The following is a 23622-nucleotide window of genomic DNA, read 5'->3' on the forward strand; positions in this document are numbered from 1 at the left end:
GACTGCAAATGTGGAAGTTATCCACTGCCATTCACGAGTAGCAGTTACCAAGAAGGCTCAATAAAGGGTCTGTACTTTGAATTAGGATAAGAAAATAGGATATTTGATAACCTTAGACCATACTGGCTCTTTTTTTAATATTGGTAGACTTTTATTAAGGTTTTTAATATACATGAATGTCAGGAAGTGCGCAACTTTTCCACTGCTATTGATGAGTAATAGTTACAAAGAAGGCTCAATAAAGGGCCTGCACTTTGAATTCCAATTTGAAGAAAAATAATTGATAAGCCCAGCTAAGAAAGGCAGCAACTGTGCAAATTTCTCACTGCCTCCTGGCCGTGCAATATCTACATGAAAAAGGTTTGATAAAGGGACATGAGTTTGAATTAGAATATGAAATTCAAGATTATTTGATAACCCTAGGAAAGAAAGGCAGCAAGTGTGCAAATTTCCCACTGCTTTCGGCTGGGGTAGTAGCTACAACAAAAAGACTTGAAAAAGGACTTTGAATCAGAATATGAAATTGAAGAATAATTGATAATCCCAGGCAAGAAAGGCAGTAACTGTGCAAACTTCCCACTGTCTTTGGCCGCAGTAGTAGCTACAATAAAAAGGTCTGATAAACGGCCTGCATTTTTTATGTTTTTTAAAACATTTTTATTAAGTATTTACCCCCGTCCCCCCGGCCCCCCCTTGGCTGCATGGCAACTTACATACATATACTCCTAATATCATACATAGATATATTTAATAATTGAAACAAAACTTCACATGACGAAATACATGGAAAAGATAAAGAGAGCACACACGAAGAAAAAATAAGAATTCAAGCTAAGTCAGTTCATTATTTAACGCCCCCCCATTCCTTGTCTTTTCTTCCAGGATTCCTTGGGCTCCCATATTGATGGGCCTAGCTTTCTCCCCCTTCTACCTTTCCTTGCGTATATCTCCCTTTTCAGGTTATATATGGAAAGTAGCCTGGCGAGCCATTGATGAAAAGTAAGGGGTACCGGGTCTTTCCAAGCTGTCGCCACACAGAGTCTCAACACTGCCATTGCTATAAACAGGAAATTATTGGCCACACATTCCCCATCCACTCCCAGGACCACCATTGCTGGTGTGAGCACTATACTAACACCCAACGCGTTTTCCAGGAACTTTTCAATTCCTTTGTGTAAGGGAAGTAGTGGACATGTAGCAAAGATGTGGACTACCCCTGCTTCCGAGCTATTACAGCGTGGGCATGTGATTCCAGAAGTGCCTCCCCTTTGTGCAATTTTGGCCGGCGTATAATAAAGGGAGAAAATAGTTTTGTATTGTTGCGCCTGTAATGCCGCACAGCACAATATGTTCCTCCCTAATTCTAATGAGAGCTGAAAGTTTTCATGCCCTACCCCCATCCTCTCTACCCATTTATCTCTGTATTTTCCTAGATCATCCTCCCTACTTTCTAACAGTTCAAAATAGATTCTTTTGATTGTACACTTCCCTTGTTTAGCGATATATTCCAATACTGCATTTTCCTTGAATCCTTCCGGACCCCCCTTTTTCGTGCCCAAAAAACTCCTAACTTGTAGGTATTTATAAAAAGCTTTTTGTGGCAACACCATATATGTGTTGTATCTCTGAGAACTGAAACATTCCCTGCTATCCCATTAGATCTTTAATGCTCACAATACCCTGTTGACCCCAGTCTCTAAACACTGAATCAGCAAATATTTCTGCCGGGAGAGCTTTATTACCATGTACTCTTGTATAGGCGTTATATCTTCCCAATCCATATTTCTTTCTAAATGCTGCCCAGATTTTATATGCTGCAATCAGAGTTTTACATTTAGTTCTCTTTTAATATATAAAGTCGGTGTATTTTAGGAACACATTATTTATTTCTCCCCCCATCAATACTGAGTACACTGATGTAGCCTCCCCTTCTTGCTCTGATGACCCGCCAATAAGCTCAGCCATGTATTGAAGGGCCGCCGCCCAATGGTACATTTTAAAATCCGGGACTGCCCACCCACCTCTCTCTCTAAGGAGTAAGGGTGGGCGTAGTTCGCGAAGTAGCGCTACGTGAAGCTACGCGAAGTGCACTTCGCACTACGCGAACTTCACGTAGCACTACGCGAGCTGCGTAGTAGCATGGTCGCACTGTGCAAGATGTGTTTTCAATGATTGCACAGTGCGGACAAGCATCCGGCACTGTGCAAGCATTGAAAACGGCATCTTGCACAGTGCGAGCTGTAGTTTTCTGCTGCTCGAGTAGATTATTACTCGAGCGGCAGCTTTCTCAACGCGAACAGGTAGTTTCTCATTGAGAGCGGTCGCGAGCATGCGCAACCTCTCACAATGAGAAACCTGACCTCCTCGCGTTGAGAATCTCGCCAGGATGTCATTTTGCTTGCTCGCGGTCGTGAATATGACGTTCAGGACCGCGAACAAGCAAAAAATGACCGCTGCACTACGCTACGCTGCACTACGCATGTTCGCACTGTGCTACGTGCAGCTCGCGTAGTGCGAAGTTGCGGAAACTTCGCAAACTCCGCGAGCGTAGCGTAGTGCTTTGCCCAGGGTTACTAAGGAGTGTCATGTACCTCAAAGCCCGCCTTGTTTTCCCATATGCCCATAGGAACCTATTTACTATCTGCTCCGGAGCAGTATACCATTTTAGATCGAATGTTAATGGTATCGCCCTAAAGATGTATAATAATTTGGGGAGCAGCATCATTTTCACCACATTCGCCCGCCCCACTACCGACAGGTGACGATTATGCCATCTATCCAAGTCTTTCTTCGCCTTTTTAATTATTGGCTCGATGTTTCTTGCTACAACACTATCTAGATTTACAGTTATTTATACCCCCAGGTATATCCCTGAATCTATGACTCGATTGTCAAGACACAACACCTTGTTGTTTATAATAATTTGTGTTTTCGTTTTATTAAGGGAGTAGCCAGATATTCTACCAAACAGTGCGGTTTCTTTCTCTATTTCCCTTATGGCTTCTGTGGGGGCTGATGATATGACAGCTACATCGCCGGCGTATGCCAACACTTTATCTTCCCCCCATGGACTTAACCGGTGAGATTTCCCTATTTGCAGTTAATCTGCGCAGCAACGGATCCAGGTACACAGCAAAAAGCAGCAGAGAGCAGGGACAGCCCTGTCTAGTACCTCGTTTGATTTCTAGTTCATTCGTGTATTCCCCGTTAACCCTCACCCGTGCTGTTGGAGCTTGGTAAAGCACCTGTATAGCCCGTATAAATTCATTCCCTATACCAGCCCAATGTAGAGACGACCAGAGATAGTCCCAGGAGACCCGGTCAAACGCTTTCTCTGCGTCTAGAAGCATAACCGACATTGGGTCTCCTGAGACCTTTGTGGTGTCAAAGAGTGTGATGACTCTCTGTATGTATTCCGTTGTCCCCCTCCCTGGGATGAAACCATGCTGTATTTAACTTACTAATGTGTCTATCACCCTTGAGCGCCTAGAAGCCAGCACTTTAGAATACATTTTTGTGTCTGGATTTAGTAGTGTAATTGGCCTATAGGACCCTGCCTCCGTCGGTGCCTTACCTTTTTTAAGGATAATAACAATTTCTGCTCCAGCCCAAGATTTAGGAATAGACTGACACTCGTGTGCCTAGTGTAGTATTGTCTAAATGCCTCGCTTATCCCAGATGCCTCTGTAACCAAGCTCCCATTATTGTCCATAATTCCCTTTATCTCTCCCAGTGCCTCTTTTTGCCTGGTTCTGACTGGTTCTGACTGCCAAAGTGTGACCCACCCATTCGCTGTACTCATGGCAGTGCTCCCTCCTTGCTATATATACCTCAGCTGCTTTTGCTGCAGCATTTTCCCCTGTCTCGCTTTCACTCTAGCTAGTTTCACAAGAGTCTGATCTATGGGGGCCCTTGCTTGAATTAGTGCCCCCAACTCTGCCTCTACCTCTGCCACCTACTGGGATAACCTGGCGGCCTTTACCCTCTCTTTCTTTTGGCTTGATAGGCTGTAGCTAAGGGTTTCTTTACGTACCCCTGCCTTAAAAGTGTCCCAGGTGAAACCTGTAGTAGTACTATGCCAATTGATTTCTCAATAGTCTTTTATCCACTTTTCCATGAGCAAAATATATTTGCTGTCCTTTAATAATCTACGCTCAAAGGACGACTTGTGTATAGATCTGGTCTTTACTGAGATATCTAGTGAAAGTACTAACGGATTGTGATCTGATACAATACGGGGCAATTTTTCTATCTGTGATTTTACTATCAATCTATTTGAAATCATAAAATATTCTAACCTTGCGAGGACGGATGTATGACGTTACAACGCATACTTTTACAACGCCTACCTTTACATCGCAAGTTTTATAACGCATACCATTACAACGCATAGTGCTTTTGGGCGCTGGATAGTGAATAGTTTAATTTACTATTCCAACTCCAGTCCCCGTGGATAGTAGGGAAGGAGTTGGATAGTACATTAAACCTATTCCCTATCCTAGAGCGCCCCCCAGCGCAATGCGTTGTAATGGTTTGCGTTGTAAAAGTTGCGTCGTAAAGGCACTGCGTGGTAAAAGTTGTGTTGTAAAGGATGTATACCTGCGAGGACTTTATGCGGAGCAGAGAAATACGTAGGCCCATCGTCCTGCGGCTTAAGTGTATACCATACATCAGCCAATGTATTATTGCTTGCCATCTCGATGATCGCCCTACAGACCCTTTTCTTCCGCCCTTGATATTTCCCTGACAAACATGTACAGAGCCCTCCTATGCCGTTGATATTAAAATCTCCCCCCAGGACTACTACCGGGGCCCATGCCGGAAGCTCCGTGTCTAAAAATGTAAATAATTCTGGATCATCCTCCGTCGAGCCATAAATGGAGCTTATCGTAATCCAATCCCCATTAACTAAGCATTCTACTATAGCCCATCTGCCCCATGCATCTTCTAGTTTTTTCCTGACTGGTACCTGATTTTACCTAGCAAGTATTGCCACCCCCCTGATCTTTGCCCCTTGTTTTGAGTGTGCCAGCACATGAAAGCCTAACTGATCCAGAAGATACCCCGTACTGCCTTCTATATGTGTTTCTTGTAGACACATGAAATCCGCCCCCGAAGCTCTTAAATAGGCTGCCACTCGTTGTCTTTTAACGAGATCATTCAACCAACATACATTGATAGTAAATATTCTGGTGCTCATCTTTTTTTTCCCTTTATCCCCTCTGTCTTACACCCTGACAATCAGTGCTCACGTCCCTCCAGTATTTTCCTAATGAGTAACTTTACTAATGTGTCCTGTTCGTGTAATGGCCTGCATTTTGAATATGGATATGAAATAGAATATTAGTTAACCATAGCAAAGAAAGGTAGAAAGTAGGTGTGTGTGCGTGTACATGATGTGTTGATTAAGTGGAAGATAAAAAAGGTGAAAAATAAGAAAGAGAGCAGACGCACAAACTACCCACTGCTTTGTAAAGAAAGTGGGTGTTTGGATTTCCAGTCCATTACACAGACTGTGCATCGGATTGTGCAGTGGGAGCCTGAGAAATGGGTATCTCATCTAAGGAGTTTAGTGAGTGCACGAAGTACACACACTGTATGGTAGAAAGAAAGCAAAAAAGGATTCAAGTGTACAAATTACCCACTGCCATTCATGGGTAGTAGTTACGAAGAAGGTTCAATAAAGGGCCTGAACTTTGAATTACTTCAAGAATAATTGATAACCCCGGCGAAAAAAGTCTGCAGGTGTGCAAATTTCCCACTGCTTTCGGCCGCAGAAGTAGCTAGAACAGAAAGGCTCAATAAAGGGCCTTGACTTTGAATCAGTTCATCAGGTATATCTTACACATCAATTTTCTTATTAGCCGTATCGGAATTCATTTGTTCTAAAGTTTCAACATAATTTAATGTTTCTAGAAAGTGTGTATCAAAGCTTTCGTCTTTGAAATCATAGCTCATGTCTGGAGCACTAATTTCCGCGTTTCACTCTCATTGCCTGTGATAGATACGATTAGTTCTTGAATTACACTCAATGTAATATCCAAAATCTCCTCAGTATGAGGCTGTTACTTATAAGGATATTGTGTTCTTAAATTTTGAAATCAGTCATTCCTTATGACTTTAGGAAAAGGCTCAGTCTGTTATAGCAAAATACAGTAGTAAAAATTGTAGAATATGTCTACTCACCTTACCCATTCCAAAATAGTATTTTTTCCACTTTGGTTAGAACAAAAAGGCTCAATAAAGGGCATGAGTTTGAATAAGAATATAAAATTCAAGGATAATTGATAAGCCTAGCCAAAAAAAGGCAGCAAGTTGGTGTGAGTTATGTGTAGATGATGTGTTGATTGAGAAGATAAAAAAGGTGAAAAATTAGAAAGGCTGCAGCGGTGCAAAGTACCCACTGCCTTATCAGGGAAGTGGATGTTTGGTTTCACACCTCATTATACAGATAGATTGTCGAATTTCGTAGTGGAGTCTGAGAAATGACTACCATATGAAATGAAGGAATGTAAGTGTACTAAGTTACCACTGTGGCGGTAGGGCTGAAAAATTACAACACTGGGTCCATTTCAGGGACTCCATTTTGAATTACAATAATACTTGGCAAAGGCAGCAAGAAATGTAGTAGGTAGGTGTATTTGAGGTAGTGGATGTAGGATGTAGAATAAGGTGAAAAGGAAGAAAGGTAGCAGAAGAGGAAAGAATCTACTGTCTTGTAAAGGAAATGGGTGTTTTGTTTTCCAGTACATTCTGCAGTGGGAGCGTGAGAAACGGTTGCTAGCCATAGGCAAGAAAGGTAGAAAGTAGGTGTGTGTGTGTGTTCATGTAGATAATGTGTTGATTGAGTGGAAGATAAATAATGTAAAAAATAAGAACGGCTGCAGCGTCACGAAGTACATAAAGAGCAGCTCTCTAAACATGAAGTCGCACAAAAGGAAGGTCCACATTGTGGACAGTACCAACACCTATCAAGCATTGCACAACCTAGGAGTCATCCTCAACTCCTCCCTTTGTATGTGTAAGCAAGTCTACACCGTCTCCTCGTACTGCCATAACACCATCCATATTCTCTGCAACATTTACAATTGGATTGTAAACAAAAGAAAAACAGTGACACAGTCCTTCATGAGCAGCAGACTACACAGTGGCTAAACACTGTATATAGGAATTCCAGTCAAACATGTACAACAGTTACAACAAGTCCAAAAGACCTCCACCTGAGTGATTATCAATGTCCTCTGCTGCAGGCACATCATTCACCACCTGATACACCTACACTGTCTTAATACCATGCATAGGGTCATCTTCAAGCTGCTCACCCTCACTTATAAAATACTCTACAAACCGAGAGTAATTTACCTTAACAGTAGTAATCCTAAAAAGGCCAAATTTTTATCTTAAAATTTTGACTTTAAAAATATTAGGTAAGATTTTGGTAACTCTTTAGGCAAACATTGCTTAAAAACTAACTGCCTATCATTACAATGTATCCAGGCTTTCAGTGATTTTAAATAAACAGTGTAATGTCCAGATGTTGTAGAAGGTCCATTATGAAAAATAATTGCAACAGTTACAGAAGTTCTTCCTGATATTGAAACTTGACCAGCTACAAAAAATGTTATTAAAATTTCCAATATTGTTATTGGCTGCAACAGTGCAAATTTCCTAGTGTGTTTAGTTGGGGAAGTAGTTCCAACAAAAAGGCTTGATAAAGGGCCTTGTATTTGAATTAGAATATAACATTGAAGAATAATTGATAACCCCAGCCAAAAAAGGCAGCAAGTAAGTGTGTACGTGTGGATGGTGTCTAGATCGAGTAAAAGATTAATTAGGTGAAAAATAAGAAAGGCTGCAGATATGCAATCTACTGTCTGCCTTGTCAGGGAAGTGGATCTTTCGATATCCTTTTTATTATACAGAGAGGTTGTCGTATTCCGCAGTGGGAGGCTGAGAAATGACTACCACATCTAAGGAAGCAAAGCAAGTGTACTAAGTTCCCACTGTGGGCTGTAGAGTTTAAAAATAAGAACACCCAATCCTTTTCAGGGTCTCTACTTTGAATTAGAATAATAGTTGGCAAAGACAGTCAAGAAAGGCAGCAGGTATGTGTGTTTGTGCTAGTGGATGCAGAATAAGGTGAAAATTAAGAAAGGCAGCAGACGTGCAAACTACCCACTGCTTTGTAAAGGAAGTGGGTGTTTGGTTTTTCAGTCCATTACACAGACTGTGCGTCGGATACCGCAGTGGGAGCCTGAGAATTGGGTTTCACATCTAAGCAAACAGTGCAAGTACAGAAAGTACAGTCACTGTGCGGTAGAAAGGACGGAAGAAAGGACACAAGTGTGCAAATTACTCACTGGTATTCACAGTTTGTAGTTAGCATGAAGGCTGAATAAAGGGTCTGCATTTTGAATTTGAATTAATTTTAGAATAATTCATAACTCCAGCCAAGAAAGGCAGCAAGTGTGCAAATTTTCCACTGCCTTTGGACGGGGTAGTTTTTATAACAAAAAAGTTTGTCATGCAGTACACTGCTTGTGTGCTCATGACGAGCTGAGCTCGTCATGAACAATGGGAGTCCTAAAATATCAACACAGAGGGGGAATTTCTATAGCATTGATGTGGTTAGTGCTGCACTATATTTCCTGTGCCAAAGGAGGATTTTTTGGATTGATCACACCTTGAAAGAGTTGTTTGGTAAATTTAACAGGTTACTAATGGTTGCTGTGATTCAGTTAGTATGAGTGTGGACTTTGCTGGAATCTTTAACCCGTTAACCACGGCAATTTTTTCGGGCGTTTTAAAAACACGGTAGGTGCTGTGTCTGCCGTTGAACGTGTGCAGCACCAGCCGGGAAGTGCTCCCAACGTTCAACGGCCGACATCAGCAATTAACGGGTTAAGGGACACATTAGAGCTTTCATAATACAGAAACACTTTGTACTTAGTGACGTCAAATTCTATTTTGTGAAGAACTGTTGAATTCTACATCCTCCTTTAGAACTAGTGGGAGGGTAGCATTTTAAAGTGTTTGATAGGTTACACTACATGTGTGCAAGGAGCTAAATAAAACTTAGCATGGTTATGCATGGGCATCGTCTCACAGAAAACGTAGCATTCAGGATTGTAAAAGCTTGAGATAGTAATCTTTTGAGAGTTGGAGCAGAGTTCCTGTAACATTGATACTTAATTTTCGTTTTGAAATTCAGCAATCATTTTGTGTGCCTGTTGAAATATACATTTAAATGCTACTCTTTGAAGGTCAAGAAGCAACACTGCTCCTCTACACAATATTGTTCGATGGTAGTCTAAAAAGTAGTGGTACTTCCACTGTTACCAAGGTAGATATCTGACAATAGATTGAATGATATTTTTACACCACAATTTCATAGTCCTAATGCAAAAGGTGTATATAGTCTCAACAAAATGAATTTTATTTTACATATATAGGCAGTAACAGGTAAGTATGACTTACATTTCCTTTTATGGATTGAAGGTGGTCATCTGCTGCATTCGAAACATTGGGCCTGTTGAAAAGAAAGTGAAAAGTAAGTTGTAATTAATATTGCATGGTTTAAAGATAAATAGGTTGTTGAAATAAAAACTTTATAAGTATTTATATGGTAAACATAGTTCCAGGGTCAGAATATGCGGTATCATAATCTGGATATTGGCACACAAAGTTGTTTTGTTCAGTGCCAGTAACTACTGTGGAAGTTTGTGCTTTTTAAAACCAAAAATATTTTTGGGTTCTGCCAAAGTTTGTTTTAATGGTGAGGGCACAGCAGCTTCCACTGCAATAACGTTTTAGTAACACGATGCCAAAAGAAGTCACGCAATGACAAAACTAAACAGCTGACCAACAATTTTAGAGTTACTGCCTTTGCCAATGTTTGTTTAATTTTGTTTTCCCTACTCTTTTTGAAACTAGTTACAGAGATTTTCCATAATGACATTTTTGAGAAATAGTAAGGATCAACACTTTTTTTTAAATTTATTTTTGCCAAATACATGAATCGGTTGGTAAGGGTCATTCTAATACAATATACATTCTCAGAAATCATATCATAACATATAAGAATACTGCAAAAGTCAAAGCTAAACAATCCTCACAAAACAACTTATCACTGTATGTTGTGAGCAATCAAACAAAAAAAGCATAACACATTAATTTAGAGAACAATAGGAATGAAAGCAAATAGCTTGATTCTACCAGATGACACTGGAGAAGGGATGAACCCCTATTTAAGACTCTAAATACTGTGTGACTAAGCCCCATATTTGTTCTCCCAGTTTATTTTTCCGTATACCCTTGAGAGCATACAGACTATATTCCATGTTGTGAATTGCGAAGAACCTAGACCGCCATTTCTCAAATGAGGGTGGTTCCTGGCCGATGCAATACATAGTCTGTAAACAGCTGTCGTTAGAAATAATATTTTCGCATGCAGCTTCGAAGTTCCTATATCCAATAGACCCATTTCTACACCTAAAAGGATCTGTGTTGCAGACAACTGAATTTGGTTACCTGCAATTTCCGATAGACATCTTTCTATCTTCGACAAGGGGAGAGCCAAAGATGGGCACGCAAAAAAAAATATGTACATCATCTGCGGAGATATAACCGCAGCGAAAGCATTTCCCTATCGCATCGCCAGACCATTTTGACACCTTGTCAGGTGTATATTATAAATTGAAAAATGATTTAAAATGTTGCCCAGAGAGTTTTGCAGACAAGAATAAATCTCTTGCCATTCCCAAAGAGGTCTCAATTTGAATATCCTGTCTGTCTAATTTAACCCCCCATTTAAGGTTCTGTGACTCAATATCATTAGCTTTAGTACTTAACATAAGGTTATATAGCATGCCAATCTTTGCCCCTCTTATATTGCCCTCAATCAGGGGATTTGGTTGAAAAATGATACCACTGTTCTCCAAATATTCCCTGATCTGCAGATATTTAGAGAAGTTCTCTCTAGGGAGCTGATATTGTGTCCGTAATTGTTCAAAAGATTTAAGAGAACCATCGGAATACAGATCTCCCACCACTCTTATACCTCTCCCCCTCGAGTAATAGACCACTCTGTCCCATAGATCAAATGGTAGGAATATTGGCCATACCAGCGGTGTGTAGTATGAAATTTTCTCAAAACGAACATATCCCTGACTGCTCGCCAGACCCTATACGCTGCTTCCAGGGTCTTAAACCGCGTTCGCTTGTAATAACTCCATTCCAGATACAAGAATAAACAATTTTTTGCTTTTGCCCCAATAACATTTGATATATCGAGGGACATTCTGCAAGTTGCGACGGTGCTGCCCCTAATTAGTAAAATGGCCATCCCTTGTAACCTACATGCCTAATAGTATAGTACAAAATATGGTACCGACCATCCTCCTAACTCTTTTGGTAATATCATAAAGTGCTTAGCTCGTCGTGCCTTACGCCCTGACCACATGAAACTCATACAAGTTGCTTGTAATAGTGCCAGGTTAGCCTTAGGGACCTCCGATGGTATACAATGAAAAAGATATAGAATTTGTGGGAGTATCATCATTTTTAATAAATTACATCGCCCCACTAGGGAGAGGTGCAAACATTCGGCACGATCTAGTTGTTTCTTTACTCCGACCAAAAGCTGATCCCAGTTTGCTTTAACCAAAGTGGTTGTACATGTTCGTAATTTAACCCCCAAATATACAACCTCTTGGCATAACCTTGGATCGGCATACTTCGGAATATTTGCACTTAATAACTGAGTCTTGGCAGAATTCAACTTATAGCCGGATGACCTACCAAAAACCGTAGCCAATTGTTCGATTTCCAGCATCGCTACAGCTGAATTCGGTGTGACCAAAGCCACTCGTCTGCGTATGCTAGTACCTTAAATTGGTAAGACTGTATCAATAAAGGAGGTATACGCAGACTAGATTCTAGCATCCTTAAAAAGGGTTCGATGTATAACGAAAATAAAAGAGGGGAGCAAAGACAACCCTGCCTAGTACCTCTATAAATTTCTACCACTACCGACTCAAGTCCCATAGCATTAATACGAGCAACAGGTCGATAATAAAGTGTCTGCAAGGATTTAATAAAGAGCGGACCAAAGCCTCGACTCCTCCTAACATCCCATAAAAAACACCATGTAACATGGTCAAAAGCCTTTTCGGCATCTAATAAAATTAAACAAAATGGTTCTCGAGTAACTTTCACATAATCAAGAAAAGTAATCACATGATTTACATGGTTTGTTGTACCGCGTTGAGGGATAAACCCATGCTGTGGTATTGAAACTAACCCTGAAATGACTGAGGAGAGTCTATTAGCTAAAATCTTTGAATACATTTTCCCATCTGCATTTAAAAGCGAGATGGGCCGATATGATCCTGGAATATTCGCTGGTTTGCCCTTTTTGTGAAACACTACTATAGATGCCTCATTCCATGTTTTAGGGGCTGCACCTTTCTGTGCTTCTAACATTGTTAATAAGAGATCTGTCTTTAGAGCAGGGAGAAAGATTTTATATATTTCCAACGGCAACTTATCTGGCCCCGGCGCCTTCCCCAACGCTAGCTCATTTACTGCTTTTTCAAGTTCTTCTAATGAGATGGGGGCCTCTAATAGTTCAATCTCGTACGCTAGTAGATCCCGTCTACAATATTGCGTAATCAAAGTGTCAGCGCCTACCTCATCGTATGCTTCACTTTGATACAGAGTTTCGTAGAACTGTCTAAATACCTCCAAGATTCCCTGATCATCCTTAACTGAGTCATCATTCACATCTAATACTTCATCTATATGCTGGGCTGTTTCCCTTGATCTAACTTTTTGGGCAATACATCTGCCACTTGCCTCGCCGTACTAATAATGAATTTGCTTTTTAATAAAAAACTTTTTTGCTAACTCTTTAGACCAACTCAAATTTAACCTTCCCTTAAGTCGTACCACTGCCTTAACCTGATCCGTTGAATGTATCCCAGCCTGTATACTTTGCATAGGATCTTCCTCAGCTGTTATCAACTCCTGATATAACTCTTTTGTTTTGGAGGCCTGCTTTTTTTGGTTATATAGACCGAAACTCAATGCCTCTCCTCGGAAGGCGGCCTTAAAGCAGTCCCACACTCCTCTCACACTACTACTCCCTCGGTTAGTATTAAAAAAAATATTATCCATTGTTTCATATGGTTAATGAATTGCTGTTCCAATCATAATGTAGGATCAAAAGAAAAGCCCCTTAGTCGCATATCGATGTTATACTTGCAATAAACAGCACTTTCTGGCCCATGATCTGAGGTAATTCTCGGATATACTTGAATCCTTGCCTGATTTAGCAATGATTGAGAAGTAAAAAAATAATCTAAACGGACAAACGTCTGGTGTGGAAAAGAGAAAAAAGTGTATCCTGGTGCCCCCCTCCTTTAAAAGGCCCACACATCCACTAGCCCATGATCACCCGTTAATGCCTGGAATGCTTTAAACACACGCGGTTTCCTCCCAGTATACCTCATCTGTTTACTATTTAGGATATTAGGTGCTAAATTTACATTAAAGTCCCCTCATAGGATCAATGGTGTGGGCCAAGTCTTTAATTCAATGTTCAAAAAGTCAAGAGTAGTTGCTTCATCTAAATTTGCCCCGTATTCTGCGATTGCCCATCGACTTAACCCATCAGATGAAATCCTACCAGTATTGGCAATATGTTTTTTGGCAAGGATTGCTACTCCTCTCGCGGCACCCGAATATTTAGTACAAGTAATTAAATTAGATCCTAATTCTTCTAGCATTTGTCTCTTTGACCATACTATGTGAGTCTCTTGCAGACATACTATATCACATTGAAGAGCTCATAATTCCTGTGCGACCCGTCGTCGTTTCTCCAGTGAGTTCAACCCCCTCACGTTCAACGTACCTACCCTAGTTCCCCTACCTGCCATCTAGCTCTAGCTGATTTTTTCCCATTTGTCCACAATTTAATCAAAAAAACATTGCTGACTGCTCTATCAAAAAGACTCTTTCCCAACCTAACTTCATGCACTATTTTCTTTTTTCTACCCAGTTCCCTCCCACTACCCCCTACTCTCCTACCCCTCCAACCTTCACCTTCCCCCCACCCCTCCACCGCCCAGAATGAGGCTTAAGGACCATGTCCTCTGCGATGTGGACATGCCTACACCCATGCCCCTCTGTTTGACTGCCCAGACCCCCACCCTCTGGCTCTCTCCCAACTCTTCCCAATCATAAGCCTTATATCAGGCACTCTATCGCTTAGAAACTCTATTTCCCTTTACATATCTTTACAAACATTAGCCTCGAATACTCTCCCATGACAAAACACACCCTAAAAAAATTACCAAAAATCGAGAAAAGCCTTTTTGGAAAACAGAAAAATAAGTCATGTGGGACAGAGAGAGAGAGTCCATGAACTATATATTGTATCATCACATACAATCCCGGTACATGTAGAACCCAATAATCCACTAAAAAACATTGTCAAAACTAAATAAAGCCACTCTATTTTAACACACTTTCCATTAACAATTCTTTGTAGTACTCAAGTTTGGACTTTTTGATTGTTTATCCATTTCTTTTAAATATGCATGAGCCTCTGAGCTGGAAGTGAAGTATCGAGTTTGGCCTTTACAGATCGTCTTCAGTTTTGCCGGATTAAGCAAGAAACATTGAGTCCGCTTTGCTTGAAAAGGTGCAATTAACTTCTGCAATTGCCATCGCTCATGCACCATCGTGGGGCAAAAATCAGGGCGCACAAAGAATTCACATCCAGCACCTTTCCGTCTACGCTCAGGTCGGGCCAAATCATATAGTGCCTCTCTCAATAGATAGTTATTAAGGCAGATTAAGATCACCCTAGGATATTTATTCTGATCATTACCCCATTGCCGTATCACAAATGGGAACCTGTGTGCCCTGATGACTTCAATGTCCCAATTCCAGGCGTTAAGTTCCGGGAAGGCTTCTTTAAATAACTGAATGATAAATTTGCGTGGGTCTGAGCCTTCCTTTCCTTCAGCAATGCCCAATACGCGCAAATTATTGCGCCTTGCCCGGTTCTCTAAATCCGTGTACTTCCAGTCTATATCTGACTTGGATTTTTGCAGGTTCTCAATATCTGTCTGTTGTTTAGCCAAGGTGTCTTCTGCTGTGGAAATGCGTTTTTCAACTTCTACCACCCGTGTAGTAACCTCTGCACAAGTTTTCACGAGACATCTAACGGTGTTCTGGAGCTTGTGTGCGCAAGCCCTCAGCTCTAGTCTCATTCCGATGCGCCATTATACTTTTATAGACCACCCCTAGAGTTATTGAGTCCTCCTCCAAATCTTCTTCATCCAAATTAAGCTGGGGCACAGATGGGCCTTGATCCTGCCATGAGTTTTCTACAGTGTCTGCCGTCTCTGCAGCTCTCCTTACTGCTCCTTGAGACAATGTATATCCAAGCTCCTCCTGATCCTCCAGGCCAGGCGTGTCCCCCCAATCGCCTGGATTACTAAGGCAGTCTTCATCATTTTCTTTATCAGATGCCGTGGTCAAGTCCGACATGGAACAGAACTTGCCGTCTGAGCCAGTAAACTCAGAATCACTACCCATCTCAGTTATTGGACAGTTAGTGAGTTCTATATTACCATCCTCTCCTGTTATAACTCCCTTAATTTCCACTAGAGATTCTCTTACAGAGTTCTCTCCTCCTACTCCTACTATTTGGTCCACTAAAGCCTCCTGCATTAAGTGTTCGGTAGAAGGATTTGCTCTCTCAACTATTGAGGGTGCACGCTGGACAACCATTGTCACTTGAGCATTTTGGATCTCCGCGCTAGCTCCGGGCTTGACTTTAATTTTCTTTTTTTATTAAATATTGCTGGTACAACCCGTTGTTTCAATATAGCATCTCGAGGTGGTTGAATTTGGCCCCCCTTCTGAATCGGATGCTCGCTCCGCTCTCTAGAGTTCAGCATTTCATCTTTTTGTGATACATTACAACTCATATCGCCACTTGCAGTGTTATCCGGGGAAGCACTCCCGAAGTTAGTGCCTTCACCACCCCCAGCAGTCACATGCTCCGCTATAACAGTCATTGTTATCCCCTCAGCGGGAGTACTCAGAGAGGCGGACACAGCTGCTCCACCACGGTTTCTCGAGGCTCCTCTCCCCCTTGCCATTGTCGAAAGTCTGCCGGCAGCAAATACTTAATTCCAACCGCAGACCAGAGGAAAGGAGATAATCACGTCCCAGCTACTCACAAGCTCCTCTCTGGGCGCTCCACAAACCTCCACAGCCAGGTCCCGATACTGCTGGACGTGTCGAGCCGGGCTTTCCCTGCGCGAAACACCGCCGTGCCTCGATGCGCCTAAGCCGCCACAGCTGTAGCTCGTTTGCCGTTTTCCAACGGACCGGTCTGTGTAAGGAGCCAGACAACCGCCACAGAACGCCACCGCTGAGGGTTGCTAGAAATTTTGGATTACACTGTAAGCACCCACGGTCTTCCACCGCAAACTATTATCGCCTCCAGAACATTTCACTCCGGGAATAGAAAAAACCAGAGGGGTTTTTGAGGGTCTATTGGGGAGTCAAACGGAGCATAGTTTCGAGCACCTGACACAGCCACTGCTGAGGCCGCCATCTTGCCTCCTTGGTGTATGGATCAACACTTAACTAAAAGATTCTGCAAAAAAAAAGGTACGTGAAATTTTATAGTAGTTTAGCAAAATGTTTTTTTTCCTGCATCTCTTTTTTATGAGCATTTTAGTTTGAAAAGAAAGAATCATCAATCTTGCTTTTAAGCTTTTAAGCTTTTAAGCTTTTTATTTGCATCAAATCGCAGAGCATTCTGGGAGCAGGAAACATAGCCTCATAGTAGTAAACTTTGCAAATGTGTGTACACTTTTTTTTACTAGACAAGCTGTCAGTAGTGTAGTCTCAGCTTACAACATTTATTTTGAACACTCACTCTAATAATAATGAGTTTGGATCAATGTGCTGGAAGGTCATTAAAATATGGACACAAATATTACCTCGGAAGCAGACAGTTCCGATTGCTGCTCCAGAACGTTTTATTGAAAATTGGCAGCTGAAGGATTTGTGCTGCAGGGGATGGAACTACTTGTTCCAAGGACAAAGTAAATGTGATTTTTGATAGCCCTGGCCCCAATAAATATATCATGGTGATCATTGAGAGGTGCAAGAGTTCCTGATAAGTATACGTGGGTCAGACGTGTTTCAGAGCTGTATGCTTTTCTATGCTGTAGGCACTGACAGTAGTGCAGTGAGAGCTTACAACATTTACTTAGAGTGTCCAGCTGAATAATAAAGGTATTCAATGAATGAAGCATGAATACAGGTTTGAAAAGCGTTAACATATGGGCAAACATATTACCTTAACTGCAGACAGTGGTACTGCTAACTGGTAGGCAAAGGGTTTGTGCTGCTGGGAGTTGGGCCTACTTGTTCCAAGGATATTATACATATGAAAACTTGTTGACGCTGATTCCAACCAATATGTCCTTTGCATCGGGCTATAGGAATTCCACTTCCCTGACGGTGCATAGCCAGCTTTCGAACATAGTGGAGGCAACTTAGAAAAGATCCTTACCATAAAGTTTTCTGTAGAAATTGCTGAAACATTTTGGTTGTAGATAGCACAAGACTTTTCAACAGACTGTAAATGTAAAAAAGATGTATATAAGCGCATTATAATTAACCCTGGGCGTAGTGGGCGTAGTGGGGCTTCGTGGAGCTACGTGAAGTGGGCGAGAAACTACGCCCACCTCCGCACTCCGCGTAGCCCCACTACGCACCGCAGGCCTCCCTCCCGCCCTCCCTAAATACTTTAAATTAAAAGTGGAAAAGAATTAAAACGCACTTACCTTGCCCGCCGCTGCCCGCCGCTGCCTGCCGCGTCCCCGGGGCTCGCTATCTTCATGGCTGCCGTCTTGTGTACTAATGCGCATGCGCGGGCGACCGCGCATGCGCATTTCTCGTGAGAAATGCGCATGCGCGGCCGCTCGCGCATGCGCATTAGATACACAAGACGGAAGCAATGAAGATAGCGAGCCCCGGGGACGCAGCAGGCAGCGGCGGGCAAGGTAAGTGCCTTTTAATTCTTTTACACTATTAATTTAAAGTATTTAGGGAGGGCGGGAGGGAGGCGGGTGGCGGCCAGCTACGCTCCGTCTGCGGAGCGTGCATAGTGCCGGATTCTACGCCTGCTACGCAAAATGCGTAGAAGCCGGCACTACGCACACTCCGTGCACGGAACGTAGCCGCCCGCCCAGGGTTAATTATAATAACAATGCTAACCATTGGAAAGTTAATTTGCCAATTATTGTAGATGTTGCAAGTGTTTTGAAATCAACGCAATGGGACTGTGGCAACTATTCAAAACAACAATAATTATTCGTATTGGGGTTGAAAACCAATCATAGGTTTGATAGCAACTGTGTTAGGACCATAGTAGTGGTGAGACAAAATGATATGCAAATAGCAATATGGTTCCGACGGGCACTACAGATTCGTTTGGTAGACGTTCATAAATGTTATCCTTGAAAACCCTTTTTGCTATTTACGAGTATTTTAAAGAAGTAAACTATTAAGATGAGTAACTGCCATTGGTGATAGACGTGTCACTTCAATTGTTGTACGGAAACCCTTTAGAGAGATACAAATGGTTAAGTTTAATAGTTTGCTTTTTTTAATTTCATAAAGAGAAATTATATTGGCAATTTTATATTTGTGCAATATAATAAATAATAAAGAGGTAAGGAACATTTTTTGTAGTGAAATGTTACCTTCAATTTAATGAAAACTCTTGATAGGTCTGAATTTTGTTACTCCGTGAATCATGACCCATTGTCTTTGTTAAAGGTTTGGATGTGTATAGAAAAAATTGTAGAAATATGATTTTTAGTCTGGAGAGTTTACATTTTACGGTACAGATGTCTACATTAGATACATTACAAAATTATTTAAAAAGATTACCCTTTAAATTATTTGATTAAAAAACTGTAGATACTTTAAACTATTACAACCAATTATATTTTCCAAGAATAACTTTGAAAACGGACTAATAAATGTTCAAAAACGTGCACTTACCAGAAGTATCCAATGACAGGCAGTATTTGTCGGAGTAAGAAGAATGTCCATTTTCTGAAAAGGTACCTGTAGATTTAAAATGCAATCATTAATAGGTTTACCTTACAACCCAATTACATTTGTTTAGAGTTATAAGTATTAGAAAAAGTGAATATTAATGAATATATTTTCAAAAGGAACAATGTTTTATTGAAACACTTAAAAAAAATTCTAACGTTTGTCATAGTCTTCTAAATGTTACTCGATTCTACTCTTAAACATTAATTTAAAAAGAGGTCTGAGATGGCCTTATGAGGTAGCTGTAACTATTACAACCATGTACGCATCATTTTAAAGAATACAGGTTTTTAGAGTGTCACGTGACGCAGTAATAAATATTAAAACTAATGGGTGTATTAGGAGGGGGTAAATACGATGAACCAGAAAGTATATATTCCACAAAAATAAAGCAAAACAGAGCTGGGAGGGCCACGTGACGGATTAAAAAAAATAATATTCTGAACGCACAATTTATATCAATACAGGCTAAAGCACGTGACAGTTTAAAAATACGAAACTGAAATTTATGCACGGAGAATTTTTAAATTTAGAGGTCTGGAGGACCTCGTGATGCAGAAAGAAACATTTATACTATGTATATACAATTTAAAACCTTTGAGGGGTGGGAGGGTCACGTGTTGCAGAAATGTATACCATCGTGTACATACAACAAAAAGAACAGATTCCAAAGCACGTGACACTCTTCAAAAATATAACACAGAAATTCATGCACGCTCACTTTATAAAAAGAGGCCTGGGAGTGCTCCGTGACACAGAAGGAAATATTAGGATCAACAAAGGAAGATCAATAAGAATACAGGCCTGGAACGGCATGCTGAATTTATAAAAAAAAGAGGCTTGGAGAACTTCGTGACGTAGAAAGAAAAATTTCCAATATGTATGCACAATTTAAAACCATTGAGGGGTGGGAGGGCTACGTTATGCAGAAAAAAATACCATGATGCACGTTTAATTTATAACAGAGCCGAAAGCACGTGACACACTTCAAAAATACGACACAAATTCATGCACGCTCAATTTATATAAAAAGAGGCTTGGCAGTGTTCCGTGACACCAAAGAAAAAAATATTACAATTATGACCGGAAGATGAATACGAATAGAGGTATGGGAGGGGCTCGTGACACAGAAATATATAATATCATGCACGCACAATTAATAATAAAGGCCTAAGCACATGGCGTAGTACAGAAATACGACACAGAAATGTATGCACGCACAATTTATAAAAATTAGAGGTGTATAGGATCTCGTGATTTATAAAGAAACATTTCAATTATGTAAGGACGCTTTAAAATCATTGAGGGGTAGGAGGGTCATGTGTTGCAGGAAAGTATTTCATCATGTACATACAATAAAAAGAACAGATTCCAAAGCATGTGACAGTGTTAAAAAATATGACACAGTAATTCATGGACGATCAATTTATAAAAGAAAGAGGCCTGGGAGTGGTGCGTGACACAGAAGGAGATATTAGGATCAACAAAGGAAGATCAATAAGAATACGGTCGAGTGACGTAGAACAAAAATACCATCGTGCATGCACAATTAATAATAGAGGCCTAAGCGCGTGGCGTAGTAGAGAAATATGAAAAAGAAATTCATGCATGCAGAATTTATAAAAGAAGAGGCCTGGGACGGCTTCGTGATGCAGAAAAAAAAATACCATCATGCACGCACAATTACTAATAGAGGCCTGAGCACATGGTGTATTATAGAAATACTACACAGAAATTCATGGACGAACAATTTATTAAAAAAATAAAGGTGTTGAGCAAGTTGTGACGTAGAAAGAAACTTTTAAACTATGTGCATACAATTTAAAACCATTGAGGGGTAGGAAAGCTATATGAAGGAGAAAAAATAGCATTATGGATATACAATTTACAGTGGAGGCTGATGTTGTGACGTCTTCTCTTACCTTTGCTTCTGTCGTCTTTTGTCGTGTCTTCAAAGGCTGCGGTTTCGCTGAGTCTGGGGTGTTTTGCATGCGGGCAGCGCCGCCTCCGTGCCTATGGTATTGTGGCTGGGCAGCAGTGACACCACATCGAGTGTCAGGAGTCCTCCTCCGCTCGAGCAATCAGTTTGTAGTAAAATCGATGATGACAGTCTGTCTGTCACAGCAGCAGAGGCAGGCAAAAGAGAGCATGCTCATGTCAGTGCCTGCATTATATGGGAACCGCGGGGGCTGACCAAATCAAGCCGAGGGCCGTGATTGGTAGCGTTTTTGCGGTCTGCAAGAATGACGGCCCTGAGGGACATCCCATTGGCTAATGTATTGGTTTCCAGGCTTAGTGATAGCAAGCATGCTAGGTGGTGGCATGTGGGGAGTGTGGGCGGGCGTGCACCTCGCATGTGCAAGTATGAGTGTGTGCACTAACAATTAACAACAGAGAGAGATAGGGGCGGTGTTATCATGTGCGCAGAGGCAGGCCCAGAATTGGATCTGCAATGAGTCAGCACTTCTAATCATTCTCCTTAGCGCACCCTGAGCTCTGATTTGTCACTGAGAGGGTGATCGCACCATAGTTTGAACTGCTTATCACACTCAGCGCGTACCGGCGCATAGGGTACGAATATGCTTTGACAATACGCTTTGCATTAAAGCTTCAGTGTGACGTCATGTACGGCATTCTATACGCGAAAGGCGGCAATGTTTCTACTTGGTTTAAACCATTTATTTATGTATTTAATGTACATACTAAGGGCAGACATTTGGGATAACTATGATTTTTTTAATACTTGTAACAATCATGTATCACTTTTAAAAACAATTACACAAATTGTGGTAGAACATCATGCGTACTCGTATTGATAGAGCTGCGCAAGCGCATCATAAGCGTACGCAAAGCAATGTGACTTTAAAAGTAGAGATTTGATTGGTTCATAACTTTTCCTATTGCGACTGTTGAAAGTACCGTCCCATTATAATTATTCGACTTTGAGTTTCTAAGAAGACGCATTTCTTCTGAGAATCTTCTCAAATAGAAGGAAGATCACCATAATAAGAGAAATGGAGTCATCTTCCAGCAGTTCTTCAGAGGGAGATTTCATTCCTGAAGATTCTCCAAAGAAGAGGAAAGATTCCCTGTGCTCCTAGCCTTCAACGCGGCGAACTCTGTGCCACTCCTCTGTTCCTGCTTCCTGCTTGCTGTGTGCCGCCCCTCCTCGCCGGACCCGCTCCGCGGGTCCCGCTTCGCGGTTCCACAGCAGCAGGTTGTTTTAAAGGGGCTCCATTCGACCGGCAGGGCTGCGAGGGTAGAGCGGAGGACTCCACGGACCAGGAGTCCCCGCGCGCCCGTCTCCAGCTGGGCTCCTCTCCCTGCCGGCCTCGCCCCCATCTCCGGGTGAATAAATTACAGCTGAGCATATCGCTGTTGGATTCCCTGTGCTCCTAGCCTTCAACGCGGCGAACTCTGTGCCACTCCTCTGTTCCTGCTTCCTGCTTGCTGTGTGCCGCCCCTCCTCGCCGGACCCGCTCCGCTGGTCCCGCTTCGCGGTTCCACAGCAGCAGGTTGTTTTAAAGGGGCTCCATTCGACCGGCAGGGCTGCGAGGGTAGAGCGGAGGACTCCACGGACCAGGAGTCCCCGCGCGCCCGTCTCCAGCTGGGCTCCTCTCCCTGCCGGCCTCGCCCCCATCTCCGGGTGAATAAATTACAGCTGAGCATATCGCTGTTGGATTCCCTGTGCTCCTAGCCTTCAACGCGGCGAACTCTGTGCCACTCCTCTGTTCCTGCTTCCTGCTTGCTGTGTGCCGCCCCTCCTCGCCGGACCCGCTCCGCCGGACCCGCCCCCTTGGTGTTCCCAGTTTATCCTTATAAAGAGAGGAACCTCCCCGCGGCGCGGGAGCGCGCGGGAGCGCGCCGGGAGAAGCCCGGGACAAGGGCGGGACCGTCTGTGGCCGTCCGGGGCCGCTGGAGGCCGGGCCGGGCAACCCTATCAACACCCACGGTACAGGTATTGATAAAACCGACAGACTGAACAACTGATCCCTGACCTCTTAGCTTACGGTTAGGTAGAAGGGGGTTTCTCTGCCTTATGTCTTGCTCAACAAGTATTTCTACTCTGCTGCCTTCTACGGGCGAGGCCGAGGCTGCTGTCATGGGCCCTCTTGATTCGTATTTCAAACGTTTGCCCCAGGATATCGATAAAGAGATCGCTCTGGCGGAAAGACGAGCCGGGCGTAGGTTATCGATTGAGCTTTTGAAAAATCCGCTTGAGAAACACCAAGGTCAGAACTTCCCTACATTGGTTACACCTTTGTCATCTATTGTTTTACCAGCCACCCAGGATTTATTACTTGACTTGCCCTTGTTTACTGAGCTAACGGACATTCCTTCCACAGACACTGTAGCTACTAGTCAATCTGTTGAGCACTTAGATGTACCTAGCCAATTATCCAAAGGGAAAGAAGTTGTAGAAAAACTCTGTGTACAACTGGAAGTGATTAAATCTAACCC

This window comes from Lissotriton helveticus, chromosome 3_1 (assembly GCF_964261635.1).
Source record: "Lissotriton helveticus chromosome 3_1, aLisHel1.1, whole genome shotgun sequence".
Lineage (NCBI taxonomy): Eukaryota > Metazoa > Chordata > Amphibia > Caudata > Salamandridae > Lissotriton > Lissotriton helveticus.